At 36.1% G+C, this 15,876-nt stretch overlaps 1 pseudogene; it reads left to right on the top strand.

Moving 5' to 3' along the window:
- The first annotated feature begins 480 nt into the window (after positions 1–480).
- Positions 481–693, top strand: LOC145248501 (U2 spliceosomal RNA; annotated as a pseudogene).
- The last annotated feature ends 15,183 nt before the right edge of the window (positions 694–15,876 follow it).

The following is a 15,876-nucleotide window of genomic DNA, read 5'->3' as shown; positions in this document are numbered from 1 at the left end:
AAACCGTCCTTTAATTGAGCTTTGACCATTACATTAAAAAAATTCAATCTACCCATTATATCTTTTATTATTAAACCATTAATCCATTCAGCTGAGTAAACCGGATCCTTGACATTTCGTCTTAATAAGTGGCGTTCTGTTAGTAGAAATATTTTTTTCTTAAAATCGGCGTTTTATAATTGCAGACAACCAGAGTAACCTATACTGTAATTGCTCCAGAAACTTAATTGTTCAGAAATTGTATTAAAACTTTGGTAGTTGCAAGTCCTCTTTTTGTTTGATCTTGATTTGTTTGATATGTTGTAAACGTGTATTTTTAGTCGCGTGCAAGCGACTCTATAAGTCACTCCATCGGTCCGTCGATCGGTCGGTCTGTCGGTCGGTCGGTCGGCCGGTCTGTCGGTCGGTTTGTCCGTAACACTTTTGTGCTTGGCCTTTTTGGTTAAGATCACAGGTCTGTTGTTAATACATGCTGTTCTTAGCTTTTCTTGGCCTTTTGGCTAAGAGCAAAGTGTAGTATCTGTTCCGGCAGATACTGCACTTAAGATAATTTGTACCAGTCAATGGAGGGGAAACCCTCTATACTGGGACAATTGTTGTTTTTGGTAACCAGAGTGACCCCTTTTAGGGGAGCTGGTTTTTGCCTCACATTAAAAGCGGCCTTGTGCCTAATTTGCTCGGTGGGGAAGCAAATAAACACCATCTGTTCCGGCAGATACTGCACTTAAGATGATTTGTACCAGTCAATGGAGGGGAAACCCTCTATACTGGGACAATTATTATTTTTGGTAACCAGAGTGCCCCCTTTTTGCCTACTTTTAGGGGAGCTGGTTTTTACCTCACATTAAAAACGGCCTTGTGCCTAATTTGCTCAGTGGGGGAGCAAATAAACACCATCTGTTCCGGCAGATGCTGCACTTAAGATAATTTGTACCAGTCAATGGAGGGGAAACCCTCTATACTGGGACAATTATTATTTTTGGTAACCAGAGTGACCCCTTTTAGGGGAGCTGGTTTTTACCTCACATTAAAAACGGCCTTGTGCCTAATTTGCTCAGTGGGGGAGAAAATAAATACCATCTGTTCCGGCAGATACTGCACTTAAGATGATTTGTACCAGTCAATGGAGGGGAAACCCTCTATACTGGGACAATTATTATTTTTGGTAACCAGAGTGCCCCCTTTTTGCCTACTTTTAGGGGAGCTGGTTTTTACCTCACATTAAAAACGGCCTTGTGCCTAATTTGCTCAGTGGGGGAGCAAATAAACACCATCTGTTCCGGCAGATGCTGCACTTAAGATAATTTGTACCAGTCAATGGAGGGGAAACCCTCTATACTGGGACAATTATTATTTTTGGTAACCAGAGTGACCCCTTTTAGGGGAGCTGGTTTTTACCTCACATTAAAAACGGCCTTGTGCCTAATTTGCTCAGTGGGGGAGCAAATAAATACCATCTGTTCCGGCAGATGCTACACTTAAGATAATTTGTACCAGTCAATGGAGGGGAAACCCTCTATACTGGGACAATTATTATTTTTGGTAACCAGAGTGCCCCCTTTTTGCCTACTTTAAGGGGAGCTGGCTTTTACCTCACATTAAAAACGGCCTTGTGCCTAATTTGCTCAGTGGGGGAGCAAATAAACACCATCTGTTCCGGCAGATGCTGCACTTAAGATAATTTGTACCAGTCAATGGAGGGGAAACCCTCTATACTGGGACAATTATTATTTTTGGTAACCAGAGTGCCCCCTTTTTGCCTACTTTTAGGGGAGCTGGTTTTTACCTCACATTAAAAACGGCCTTGTGCCTAATTTGCTCAGTAGGGGAGCAAATAAATACCATCTGTTCCGGCAGATACTGCAGGCTATGACTAACTATGACTAGCAAAGATCAGATGTGGGGGCAACCCCACATGCCTGACCTTTAACCAGCTCCCATTTCCCACCTCTCGGGAGCTGGTCCCCCTTTTCCCTTCCCCCTCCCTTCACTCCTCACATTAAAAATTGACCTTGTGCCTAATTTGCTCGGTGGGGGAGCAAATAAATACCATCTGTTCCGGCAGATACTGCAAGCAAAGACCATATGTGGGGGCGACCCCACAGATAAGACCTTGGTCAATGTAGGGGCAACCCTTCATACCAATTGTCACTATCCAGCTCCTCTACTCCCCGGGGAGTTGGTCCCCATTTCCCCTTCACTTCTCACATTAAAAATCGGCCTTGTGCCTAATTTGCTCGGTGAGGGAGCAAATAAATACCATCTGTTCCGGCAGATACTGCAAGCAGACCATATGTGGGGGTAACCCCACATATCAAACCTTGGTCAATGTAGGGGCAACCCTTCATACCAACAGTTACTATCCGGCTCCCATTTCCCACCTCTCGGGAGCTGGTCCCCCCTTTCCCTCCCCCCTCCCTCTCTCTCCACATGAAAAAACGGCCTTGTGCCTAATTTGCTCAGTGGGGAAGCAAATAAATAAAATCTGTTCCGGCAGATACTGCAAGCAAAGACCATATGTGGGGGCAGCCCCACATATAAGACCTTGGTCAATGTAAGGGCAACACTTCATACCAATTGTCACTATCCAGCTCCCCTACTCCCCGGGGAGTTGGTCCCCATTTCCCCTTCATTCCTCACATTAAAAATCGGCCTTGTGCCTAATTTGCTCGGTGGGGGAGCAAATAAACACCGCTTTTCTTGGCCTTTTGGCCAAGATCAAAGTGTAGTTATATTTTATTTTGCAAAATCGATGGGGTTCTCATTAGTTAGTTTAGAGTCCACAGAGTGAATGAGGTATTGTTGTAAATGTTGCCAGTAAAGTCGCCAAAGACTCCATTTTCACTTTAGTAACAAAGACCCTGCAACACTCTCCATCCCACTTCTTGTATGGCCTTGTGCCTAAGTTTGTTTACAAATGTTAATTTTTTGCTTTTATTTTTTGAATTTCTCATTATTTAATTGTAAATTTTTTTTATTTACAGAAATAAACTATATAAACAAGATCAAAGTGTAGTATCTATTCCGGCAGATACTGCAAGCTAAGACCATATGTGGTGGCAACTCCACATATAAGACCTTGGTCAATGTAGGGGAAAACCTTCATACCAATTGTCACTATCCAGCTCCCCTATTCTCCGGGGAGTTGGTCCTCATTTTCCCTTCACTCCTCACAATGAAAATCGGCCTTGTGCCTAATTTGTTCGGTGGGGAAGCAAATAAATACAGCTTTGCTTGGCCTTTTGGCCAAGATCAAAGTGTAGTATCTGTTCCGGCAGATGCTGCAAGCTATGACTAGCAAAGACCAGATGTGGGGGCAACCCCACATGCCTGACCTTTAACCAGCTCCCATTTCCCACCTCTCGGGAGCTGGTCCCCTTTTCCCTTCCCCCTCCCTTTACTCCTCACATTAAAAATTGGCCTTGTGCCTAATTTGCTCGGTGGGGGAGCAAATAAATACCATCTGTTCTTACTACATGCTGTACTTATGTTTGTAACTTTGTGATATAAAGTGGGGGATCACTTTTCTGTATTAATTTAATGTAAAATGATCACACGCTTTACATCCAGTCTGTCTCAAAGCCATTCAAGTCATTCTCTAGATCATTCAAGTTGTTTTTGAATGATTCTAGTTATTTTTAAGCATTCAAGTCATTCTTAAGGTCATTCAATTCATCCTTAAGTTCATTAAAGTCATTCTAAGCCTTTTACATTTTATTTATTTTTCGTTTTTTTTAGTTTATCTTTAAGAATTTCATGTCAATCCTACATTCACGCATTCATTCATTACACGAGGGCACGCGAATAATGGCTATCGGCATTGTTTGTTTTTTACGCACATTGCAGAATTGAAACATTACAAAACATTTCTAAAATATTGATATCTAAACGGGGGTCGTTTAAGTTTTGTTTCTTTTCATGGAAAGTGTCAGCGAGTTGGATGAACAGAGAAGAAGAGAGTCATAGCAGAGAGACAGAAGCAAGAGTTATTGACGACGTATTGAATAAAAGAGATAGAACTATGATTATCAGCAAGTTAGACTACTATTCTAGACATGAACACATAGTACATTTGATCTTTACGAAAAAGAATTCTATGAGAAAGTGGATTGGAGTGTACAAAAGAGAGAGTAGAGAGCAGAGTAGAATAGAGCAGTTTCTGCAGATGCTGCACTTAAGATAATTTGTACCAGTCAATGGAGGGGAAACCCTCTATACTGGGACAGTTATTATTTTTGGTAACCTGAGTGCCCCCTTTTTACCTACTTTTAGGGGAGCTGGTTTTTACCCCACATTAAAAACGGCCTTGTGCCTAATTTGCTTTGGTGGGGAATCAAATAAATACAATATATATATATATATATATATATATATATATATATATATATATATATATATATATATGCTAGCATGGGTGCCCGGCGTTGCCCGGGTGTTTGGAGGTGTACGCTGAGCAAAAAAGCAAAAAAAAAAACAAAAAAAACGGTCAATTTTTTTAACTTTGATCCCTATTATGACCCCTTAACATTTATTGTTTGGGACTCAAATCAAGTTATTAAGTTAGATCAATGTCCAGTGAACCTATATCTAAAAGTTTTGGTGTTTAGACCCCAAATTGTCGGAGGGTTTTTGTAGAGTTCTCAAAGGTCAAATCGTTGAATTTTGACCCTTTAACCGCCAAATTTCTGATCGAAAACCGATCACAAAGATTTTCCCAAATCTCAGTACACTGTATATCAAATTTCGAGTCTGTAGACTAAAAATTGGCAGAATTATTGCGTGGGGAAATGTACACAGACAGAAACACAGACACACATACACGTTCACTTTTATAGATACTAGTTTTAGCTCGGCGTTGCCCGGGTGTTTTGAGGTGTATGCTGAGCCAAAAAAAACGGTCAATTATTTAAACTTTGACCCCTATTATGACCCCTTAACATTTATCGTTTAGGGCTTAAATAAAGTTATTAAGTTAGATCCATGTCCCACGAATCTATACCTAAAATTTCACGTGTTTAAATCCAAAATTGTAGGAGGAGTTTGGTAGAGTTCTCAAAGGTCAAATCGTTGAACTTTGACCCTTGTAATCCTCACATTTCTATCCGAAAACCAATCACATCGATTTTCCCAAATCTCAGTACCCTGTATATCAAATTTCGAATCTGTAGGCTTAAAATTGGTAGATTTATTGCGCAGGGAAATGTACACAGACACTCACACATACACAGACATTTTCACTTTTATATATATATATATATATATATATATATATATATATATATATATATATATATATAGATAGATAGATAGATAGATATAGATATATATTTCGGATTTGCCTTTTAATTGAGTACTCTGCTGGATTTCTTTTTCCAAAAACATCTAACCATATATATATATATATATATATATATATATATATATATATATATATATATATATATATATATATAGGCACACACATATATATGTGCCCCTTCCCCTTACCCATAAAACATTCGCTTATCTTCAAATTCATCACATAAAAAATGTTGATGTTTTAACCAATTTTATAAGAAAAATCTTTTTTTGGTTATTATATTTTATTTTCAAAATTTTTGTTCCTATTAATTCACGCGCACGCGACTTTTAATAAAAATGGACTCTTTCTTTTTTTTTCGTTCTCGTGGGAGCGAGGGTCTCGCAGCGACCGGATGTGCATTGATATGCAACACTACACCGACGAGAATCACATTCGCAATATGTCCTGCATTTTTCTCTCCTCAGCGTGTTTCTTTTTCAGAAAAAATAAAAATTCCGCCATTTTGGTTTTTACTTTTGCAAAAGAGGACACTGCCACGATCCGATCTCGATTATTTGGGAACATATTGCATCTATCAAAGGCGGGTCGGAAATAAAGGCGCGACTTTACGTGCCGTTTGGTATATTTGGGACGTGACGTAAACTTAAACAAATTCGTAAGCCTCGCCATCAGTAAATCCCACTTGGACACAGCGTATGGTAAAGTCGATGGTGAAATAGTTTCACATGTAAGGAGTAGGATCCGCACAGATTCCTCATAAACTTCTGGCTAAGTATCAAGTTTTCACTTCGAAAAACTAGACACACCAATAAAGTACTTAAAACAAACACCGCTTGTCTCATACATTAGAAACTGTAAAAATAAATCATTGCCACTGAGTCATCTACGTGCACACAAACATACACTGCACGTGTGTAAGGATGACCCTTCTTCTGTAAAGAAATGGAAACCAACATACGTATATAGCGTGTGTGTAAAGAACTCCATATTATTAAGTACTCGTGATTTTTTTTACACAGTGATCACCACTTATCAAGGCCCGGAAGCCACTCAGGGATAAGGGTTATTGCAAGTATATTACGTTAGTGTGGAGATTTGATGAAGTGTTTACTTAAGAGGGCGGTTCATTAGGAATTTAACATTGGACTTGAAGACATCCAAGTTGTAGTCCGGTGGGAAGCAGGCAGACGGAACAGAGTTCCACAGGCGTGCAGTTCTAAGAAAGAAGCTTTGTTCATGGAATCCGCGTTTTGATTTAGGCACAGATATAGATTGGGAAAATTTTTTGACAGTGGATTCAGCTAGACGGGTGTTTTTCGTGAAAGATTTGCGAGGGGGGACTAGAGATTGGAGTTCAGATGAGCACCTGCCATGGAAATAACGATAAAACAAGGATAGGCTCGTAACGTCTCTTCTATGGGAGAGAGGTTACAGGGTAGAGAAAAGGGCATCCCCCACTAAGCCACGAAGTCTATTTTGTACTCTCTCAAGGCAGGATAGGCTGTTTTTAGCAGCTCCTGCCCAGATATGGCAACAGTATTCCATACTTGGACGTACTTGGCTTTTATATAGATATATATATATATACGTATATAGCATGTGTGTAAAGCACTTCATATTATTAAGTACTCATGATTTATTGTATTATTTTCATCGTTCGGCTAATTTTAAATGTTATTCGCAACGTTTCCGCCGATGCAATCACCGACCTTCATCAGAGGTATCTTGTCGAACTCGGATATCTTTCTGTCGGACTCGTAAAAATTACTCAATTTTAAACTGAACGATTTTTTAATCCACGTTGGTAGCATGATCTTGTCCTATAGCCGGATAGAAACCTAAAGTAATTCACAATTGAATTCTTCGTATTGTCCGCACTGAGCATTGAATTTCCAATTTCCAGAGATAGTATATATATATATATATATATATATATATATATATATATATATATATATATATATATATTATTTGTGATATTAACATCGTAATATTAGTTTAATATATATATATATATATTATTTGTGACATTATCATCGTAATATTAGTTTTATATATATATATATATATATATATATATATATATATATTTTCAGAATGTGAGAGATTATGTAATTAATTCCACAGCCAATCAACGCCGCAGCTTACGAGAGCCATGACAGTCAAGAAACCGGAAGTTCAAACTGGAGTCAAATGGGGGCGAAACTCGAGTCTTGGACTTCCGGTTCATAGTCTGTCATTGCTCTTGTAAGCTCTGGCATTGTTTGACTGTAGAATTTATATATATATATATATATATATATATAATTTACTATAATAATTATTAAGTACCTACAGACACTAGTGTTTCATACGTTCGGGAATCTTCAGTGCAGGGTGTCACGATTAACACAAGTCGATAGATTTTGGCGACAGAATCCATCTTGGCTCCATTAGCAAGGGCCATATCCATTCGACTACCATTAACTTCGAGAGATGTTGTTCAATTTTAAACATTTATTTCATCAAATCTTTTTAACGTCAGTCGGAGTGATCTAGTCATTATATGACGGTCTGTGCATAAGAGCTAAATTGACCGACTTTTGATTCAACTGAGTGCTCAACGATAAGAAACGATCTTCTTAAATGTGTCTGACATAATTATTTACTGTAATAATTATTAAATACCTACCTTTATATATATATATATATATGTGTGTGTGTGTGTGTGTGTGTGTGTGTGTGTGTGTGTGTGTGTGCATATATGTATTTGTGTAGCATAACTTAAATTGAAATGTTGTCACAAATAACATCAGCCAAAACAATCAGGATGAGTTTTTGATTAAGGAAAATCTGATAGGAACAAGTGCGAACAAATATACTACGTCTCTCTGTCATGTTGACGTCCTACTCATGTTTTATATTCTTCCACGTAACTCAATCTGGTATGTATCTATATACAAGCTTCAACCTTGAAATTTGACGGATCATTCTATTTTTTTTTTTTGATAACACAACACCGCAAATAACAGATACTTTTTTTCTTCGACTTTTTTTTTTTTAAATTAACATTCCGACGAAGGAATATAACTTTGAAACAAGTAAATATTTTTGAAATTTTTTATTGCGTTGCTATTCAGCTTTCAAACGTATTTCATAGGTATTTCAATTACAAATTCAAATTCAATCAACGCTTCTTAAACGGTAAACATTACCTTGAATTTCAAATATACATTCTTCCAACAACAACACCGCAGATAACAGCACGAGAATTAAGCATTAATTTTTTTCTTCAACTTTTTATTATGATGTACTTCGGCTTTCAAACGTATTTGATACGTATTTCAAATTAATATATATATATATATATATATATATATATATATATAATATGTATATATATACATATATATAATATATATATAATATATATATATATATATATATATATATATATATATACAAAGAGAAAGAGATATGGGTAGATAGATAAATTGATAGATAGATAGTTTTTTAATATTGATAAAGGAACTTCAAACTGATGCAAAACTCTTCTGTTGGTGGAATTAATTTTACCAACATTGAGACGGGCATTTCGCTCTCTTGCCTCCGCCCTCTTTCTCTCTCTCTCTCTCTCTCTCTCTCTCTCACTCTCTGTATATATATATATATATATATATATATATATATATATATATATAAATGGGTTAAGGAATTCCAACGAAAGAAAGATGTATATTTAAATAAGTGGGTTATATATATATGTGTGTGTGTGTGTGTGTGTGTGTGTGTTATAATACCTCGTTTTCTCTTTTCTGATGTGAAACATTTAGCTTTGAAATGCCATGGGTTCAAGATGTCTCGTTCCATTTCCCTCTCATTTTTTCCTTATTGACCTGATGATTTAATAAAGTTTCATGTAACTTTATTCCTCATTCTTTTAATATATATATATATATATATATATATATATATATGTATATACATATATATATATATATATATATATATATATATATATATGTATATACATATATATATATATGTGTGTGTGTGTGTGTGTGTGTGTGTGTGTGTGTGCGTGTGTGTGTGTGTGAGTGTGTAAGGGGTCACGGTAGTTAAGTTTTAAATAACACGGACAGAAAACCTGAGTTCGAATTCAAGTCGTTCAATACACACACACACACATACACATATGTATATATATATATATATATATATATATATATATATATATATATATATATATATACGTTATAAATATATATATATATATATATATATATATATTTATTTATATATATATATATATTATAAATACATATATGTTATGGAGAGAACTTCTTAATGTTTTTCTTATCTTGGTCCAGGAGAAAAGGGTAAAAAAATAACGAAGAAAGTGTTCGTGATTACTGTCGACAGAAGCTATGAAAAAGAAACACAATATTCTACTCCCACTTGGCACCCACAGCTCAGGTGTACTCTATCTTGTGTACGGCATCAATCCATAGCTTCGTACCTGTTCGCCACCTCCACCTCCTTCTTTCACCTCACACACCCTTAGTATTTTACCCTGCATCGCTTTCCTCCAGTACCGAAAACTCCCTCGACCTTCAACTTGACCCAAAAATCTCATTCATCTTCGTGTACTTTTATTTTTGTAGTGAGTATTGGTGGGGACGCAGTCTACCAGTTACTATTCTGTCTCATAATAGACGCTAGATTCCATGGTGACCGATTTTGTACCTGTCTGTCTGGTTGAAGGCGGGGTCGATTTAAAAATGGGACGTTTATAATGAAGGTGGGATCTTAGGGGGTCATTTACATAGCCAATTGTGCACATAGTTTAGGATAAGTGAAAAATAAATGAGTGACTCGGTTGAATTTTCAAATGGTTTGCTATTGCGGTAATGTAACGGCCATCTACGGTTAAGTCATTTTATTTCTATCATTGTATTTCTTTTTTATTGCTTTCTGTGTCTATGGCTTTCTTATTTTTCTTTCCTTCTTTTTCTTTTTTGGTCCCCCGATTTATCGGACAGGAACTTATGTTTTCCGTGCGTGCGTCCGTTAGTCCGGACCATTGCCAAATAACCGTCCATTAGTTTTTTCCTGAAATTTTGCCACAAATTGTATTTCATTAAATAGATGTGCACAGTAAAAAAATGTTTCTTGCAAAAGAAGTCGAAAAATGTCCTTAATGGCAAAAAAAAAAAAAAAAAAAAATGACACGTTTTGCCCCATAACTTTTGATCCATTCATTAGATTTTTCTGAAACTTGGCCAAAATGTGGAGCCCATTGTTCCTTATATGAATCTAGCATGGGTGATCCTGGCAAAATTTTGCTTCGCGTCCCCCGGGACTTATAGTGATAAAAACGCCTTTTTTAGGCTCTTTTTTTCATATTTCTCAACAAAAACTTGATATATCTGACTATATAGTGTTTTTTCACGGTGGTCAACTCAAACACATCTGTGTTAAGCCCTTAAATTGCACCGCTATCAATATACATTGGGATTTGGCGTCCCCAGGTGCTCAAAAGTGGTCAAAAATACCCTACAATGACCAAAAATTACACTTTTTGCCTCATAGTGTTTGATCGATCCATTAGATTTTCCTGAAACTTGGCCAAAATGTAGAGACCATTGTTCTTAATATAAATTCGATATAGGTGACCTTGGAAAATTCTGGTTCACATCCCTGTGGGACTTTTAGGGTTAAAAAATATGCCTTTTAGGAGCTCTTTTTTCATATTACTAAAAAACTTGTTACGTATGTCTATATAGTGGTTTTCCATGGTGCTGAATTCAAATATTCATGTCTTAAGGCGTGAAACTGGACCATTTGTCTATTTTCACTGGGATCCGGCGTTCCCAAGAGCTATAAAGGGGTCACAAATGCCCCAAAATTGCAAAAAATGACACTTTGTACCCCATAACTTTAGCTCCATCCATTATATTTTTCTGAAACTTGGAAAAAATGTGAAGGCAACGTTGGCATATATTGCAGTATTTTTAAGGTCTAATAAGAAGATATGACAACCACTATTTTGTTGATTCTATTTATACGCAGGTACTACCGGGACCTGTGGAAATTCCACAGAGGGCTCTTTTATATGTAATATATTGATGTTGGCATTCTGTAGATGTTCAGCGTAAATGGAGACGCCCTTATATTATTGTAGCTCTTTTGCTTAAACTACAAAAGTATTTATCTCAGCTAGCAAGGACTCCTGGCGTAGCGCGGTCTTAAAATACGCTTAAATATGATATTTTAATTCTTGCAGATTTCATATATATTATTATGGAGTTAATTTTCTATCGATCCTTATATTTTATAAAGTTGTGATTTAAAAAAATGTAAACAATATATTCATAAAACTTTGGTGCATCAGCTTGAATCGAAACTGACACCAAAACTATGAAGAAAAATACGTATATAATCAATTTCAATCTTCATGTACGCTTAAGTTGCCAGCCACTAGATGATTCCTGGCTGATAACCTGTATCATTGCTTGCGTATTTATTGCCTAGCTTTCAAAGGAAACTCAAAGGAATTGTCAGCAAACAGACAAACAGACAAACAAAGAGATCATCCTTATCCTTGAATGATAAAACAACGTGAGAACCCTATTGCAAGTTCCCCCCCTATCACGAGAGCCGCATTTGTGTGATGAGAGAGTGTCACTGATCTTTTGAGACTTGCTAGACTAAGCCTCAGATATTGTTCCCTTGCAGGCATTACTAGCCCTTGTGTAGGATGGTCTAGAAGCCTCAGAATCATCTCGATAATGTGGCTTCCTTCAGTCTTGACAGACTATGGATACCCACTGTAAGGGTACCTGTGCGTGAAATTTGTGTGGCAAGAGTTGCGCAGTCTCCAACCACTCCTCCCTTAAGTCAACATTGTTGCATACCAGTGGCAACTTGAAGTACAGGACGACTGAAAACAATACCGAGATGAGCGGAGACCACATACAGCGCCTAGAATTCCGAAATGGTCTTCCATCTGGTACTAGCCAGGTTCAACGTTGCTTAACTTCGGTAATTTGGCGAGAACTGGTGTGTCAACGTGATTATGCCGTATCCTCTCGATAATACTGGTTAAAGAAATAGTTACAATGAAAGATGCAGACGCAGAAACCGATGAAAACTAAAGAGGAGTATGAGGTTTGGTTTGAAACATGCAATAAGGAATAAAGACGTCAATTCCAACAAGAAACCAGTCGATAACGCCCTTCGCAGTATCATTCGGAGACATACACGTTGAAGGTTACATAGGAATTTCACAGTTTGGCCCGAAAAAACTTTGCGACTGTTTATCCGATTCGTGATTTATAAACGAAATGTGTCAGAAATATAAATAAATATGTGTGTTAAGGTTTTCGGTTTCCTCAGTTCAGTCGGAACCTGATTAAAACGATATTATCAGTAAATGAAGGCAATAAGAAAAAAAAATGGTGTACAGGGAATATAGGAGTACCAATCAGAATTTAGAAATAAATAAATGAAGATAAAAATGAGAAGTAAAGGAAAAGAGAAAATTAATAAATACTAATAAAACTAGAATGAAAGGATTCGGTGAATAAGACAAGCAAAGAAGATATGCATTTTGGAATAAAAAGAGGCAAAACAGGAAAACTAAGACGAACTAAAAGAATTAAAAACTGATGAGGAAAAAGATAAAAAGGATAAATAGAAAGTAATAGATAGAAAGGAAAATAAAGAACAAAATGAAATCGAATCAAATAGGAAAAAAAAACATGACAAATATAGATAAAACAAGGATATAATGAAAAATACGGGGCGAGGGTTAAGGCAAAAAAATGGAGATAATAAAAACATTAAAGAAAATAGAAAATGAGGAATGGAGAAGAAGAAGAAGAAGAAGAAGAAGAAGAAGAAGAAGAAGAAGAAGAAGAAGAAGAAGAAATAAAGGGACATAGAAAGAATATTAAAAAAAAACATGAAAGAACGGATGTAGAAGAAAAACAGAAAAATGGCCGCCCCTTTTTAACCGGACTTCATTTAACATCGGGACAAATATACTAACCGTATTTAATAACTAACAAGAAACTAAATAAATAAAGTATAACATAAGAAAATCGAAATTAAAAATAAAAATAATTCGCCCCTAACCATTCTGTGCCCACATTAATAACCAATAAAAAAAAATAATACACAAAGCCTCAAAGAAAAAAAACAAAACGACAACAACAACAATCGCTTCTGACGACGATCGTACGCACCGATAGAAAGCGCTTGAGAAGAATATCGCTGAACAACAACGTTTGGGCGCCATTCTATACCAAAGCCAGCTGAAATAAAAAAAGACCGCTCGATGAATCGAAAAGATATCATTAAAAAATCGGAAAAAAGAATAGCACTGTCGTGTTCTTGAATATATACATATATATATATATATATATATATATATATATATATATATATATATATATATATATATATATGGGAGGGTTCTCGTCAGATCACCGAAGTTAAGCAACATTGAACCTTGTTAATACCAGATAGGTGACCATTTGGGAATTCTAGGCGCTGTGTGTGCTCTCTGCTTATCTCAGCATTTGTTTCCAGTCGTCCTGTACAGACATTTCACTTGCCACTGGTATTTAACAATGTCGATTCAGAAGAGGTGTAGTTTAAAATTGCGTACCTCCTGCCACAAAAATTTCACGCGCAGGCACCCCTTCATGGGTATGAATAGTCTGTCAAAGACTGAACTAACCTTTATATATATATATATATATATATATGCCGTACAAAGCAACCAATGTGTATAAATTAAACGGAATGTGTGAATTATTTACTATTCATTTTCTGTTTAATTCTATTAAATAAGTTGATATTTGGTAGAATAATACCCCTTCACAAAAAAGGTAGTTGCTGTAAAAAATATTTTTTAACTTACTTGAGGGTATGGGATTCATTCATGCAATTGAACATAAAAAACGATCTTTCTTTTTATTCCTGCTTCCACACAAACTTACATAGATTGCTGTCCATCATGCCGCAATGCGTTTCACAGAGGCGTTTATTCTGCATTTTATAGAACTAACCCTGACACTTACACTAAACCAAACCATTTTGAAATGGAACTCAGAAGTAGGCCAAGGATGATTGCACTCACTGCGCATGAGAGGCGACGTTATTTTTTTTTCCTTTTCATTGCAAAATACTGTTTCCTTAAATGCCGTGTCCATTCAAAAAGATAACTCAAACATTTAGCACATAATATTCGGCACTCCTGTTTTACGTACAAACATGAATGTATTTCAACAAGGAGTACATTGTTTTTGAAGCGCGGAAAATGCATAAGCCTTTCTCTATGTAATCCATCCTCCTGCACTTAATATAAGTATGTGTGGAAGATGATTCAAGATTATATAATAACAACATTAACGCAAAATGGTGGCTTAGTTTCAATCATTTCTTCCATTTCAGCTTAAATTTCAATGTTTTAATAAACTTTCCTTCTACAACTCTTCTCACGGTCCGCCATATTTTGGGCGTATAATAGAAGAATACCCATCCTAGGACGGGTGATGTTTATCTTACGAACCAAACAGCTGGTACAACTTTTTTGTTTTATTATGGAGATAAAAAAAATTAACAGATGAAAAATGTAAATCTTACGTTAAGAACCATTATTCCAATTTTGATCCAAATTACATGCATAATTTAGATTATACAAAATTAACCTGGGTGCCCGGCGTTGTTCAAATGTTGGGCGGTGTGTGTCGAGCAAAAAAAAAAAAAAAAGTGGTAGGAGGCAGGCAGGCTCGAACCTGTGACGTGAAGGTCGGAAAAGAAAGTGAAAAAAAATCGTTTGTCTTACCGCTACTCCATGACGCGAACGGAAGTTCGGAACGTTAAAATTAGGCAAAGTCAATCCAACCGATACGATGGCTTGCAAAATTGGCTTGCAAAAAATCGACCTACCCTTGTAGAAAACTGCCCGGTTGAGGGTGAAGTAATTAATGTTTTTGGCCAATTTTTCGATATCTGTCGTCCGAGACGTTGAGCTTCAAAATTATACCAATCTTGTGAAAATCCGTGGCCTTTGTCGAAAGTTTTAAGCAGACATCCAAAGAAACAAACAAACATACATACATACATACATACATACATACATACATACATTAAAGCAGATAGGTGAGATTTATATTATAGATGTATGTCTTAAACTTAATAGGCTTTAGATGAGAAATCGTAATGTGCTGACTTGGTAATCATTTGGTTTCTGAACCTTAAAGTAAAACAGTGAACGAGGATTATAACGTTTGACATTAATAACTACTGCCTATCAACATTCCCAATCTTCTTAAAAAAAAAACCCTTAATATTCTCTAAAGAAACTCTGTCCTCACTAATCTAGAAATTAAATTAATCCTGCTAGGTTGCGTTCCCTAATACAGTTTGATAATAAGCAGTGGACTAGAACAGACACACCTAATAATTGCGATATTTTTATGAAATTCAAGAAACCTTGCTCAGTTAGTGTCAAAAAATCAAAATAATATGAACTATTAATATTTATCTAAAAAGTACAGAAGCAATAGAGTTTAGTAATCTAA

The sequence above is a fragment of the Euprymna scolopes genome, chromosome 26, assembly GCF_053919585.1.
Source record: "Euprymna scolopes isolate OS-2025 chromosome 26, ASM5391958v1, whole genome shotgun sequence".
Classification (NCBI taxonomy): Eukaryota; Metazoa; Mollusca; class Cephalopoda; order Sepiida; family Sepiolidae; genus Euprymna; species Euprymna scolopes.
Note: the sequence above shows the minus strand (reverse complement) of the source record. Positions and strands in the feature narration are given on the sequence as shown.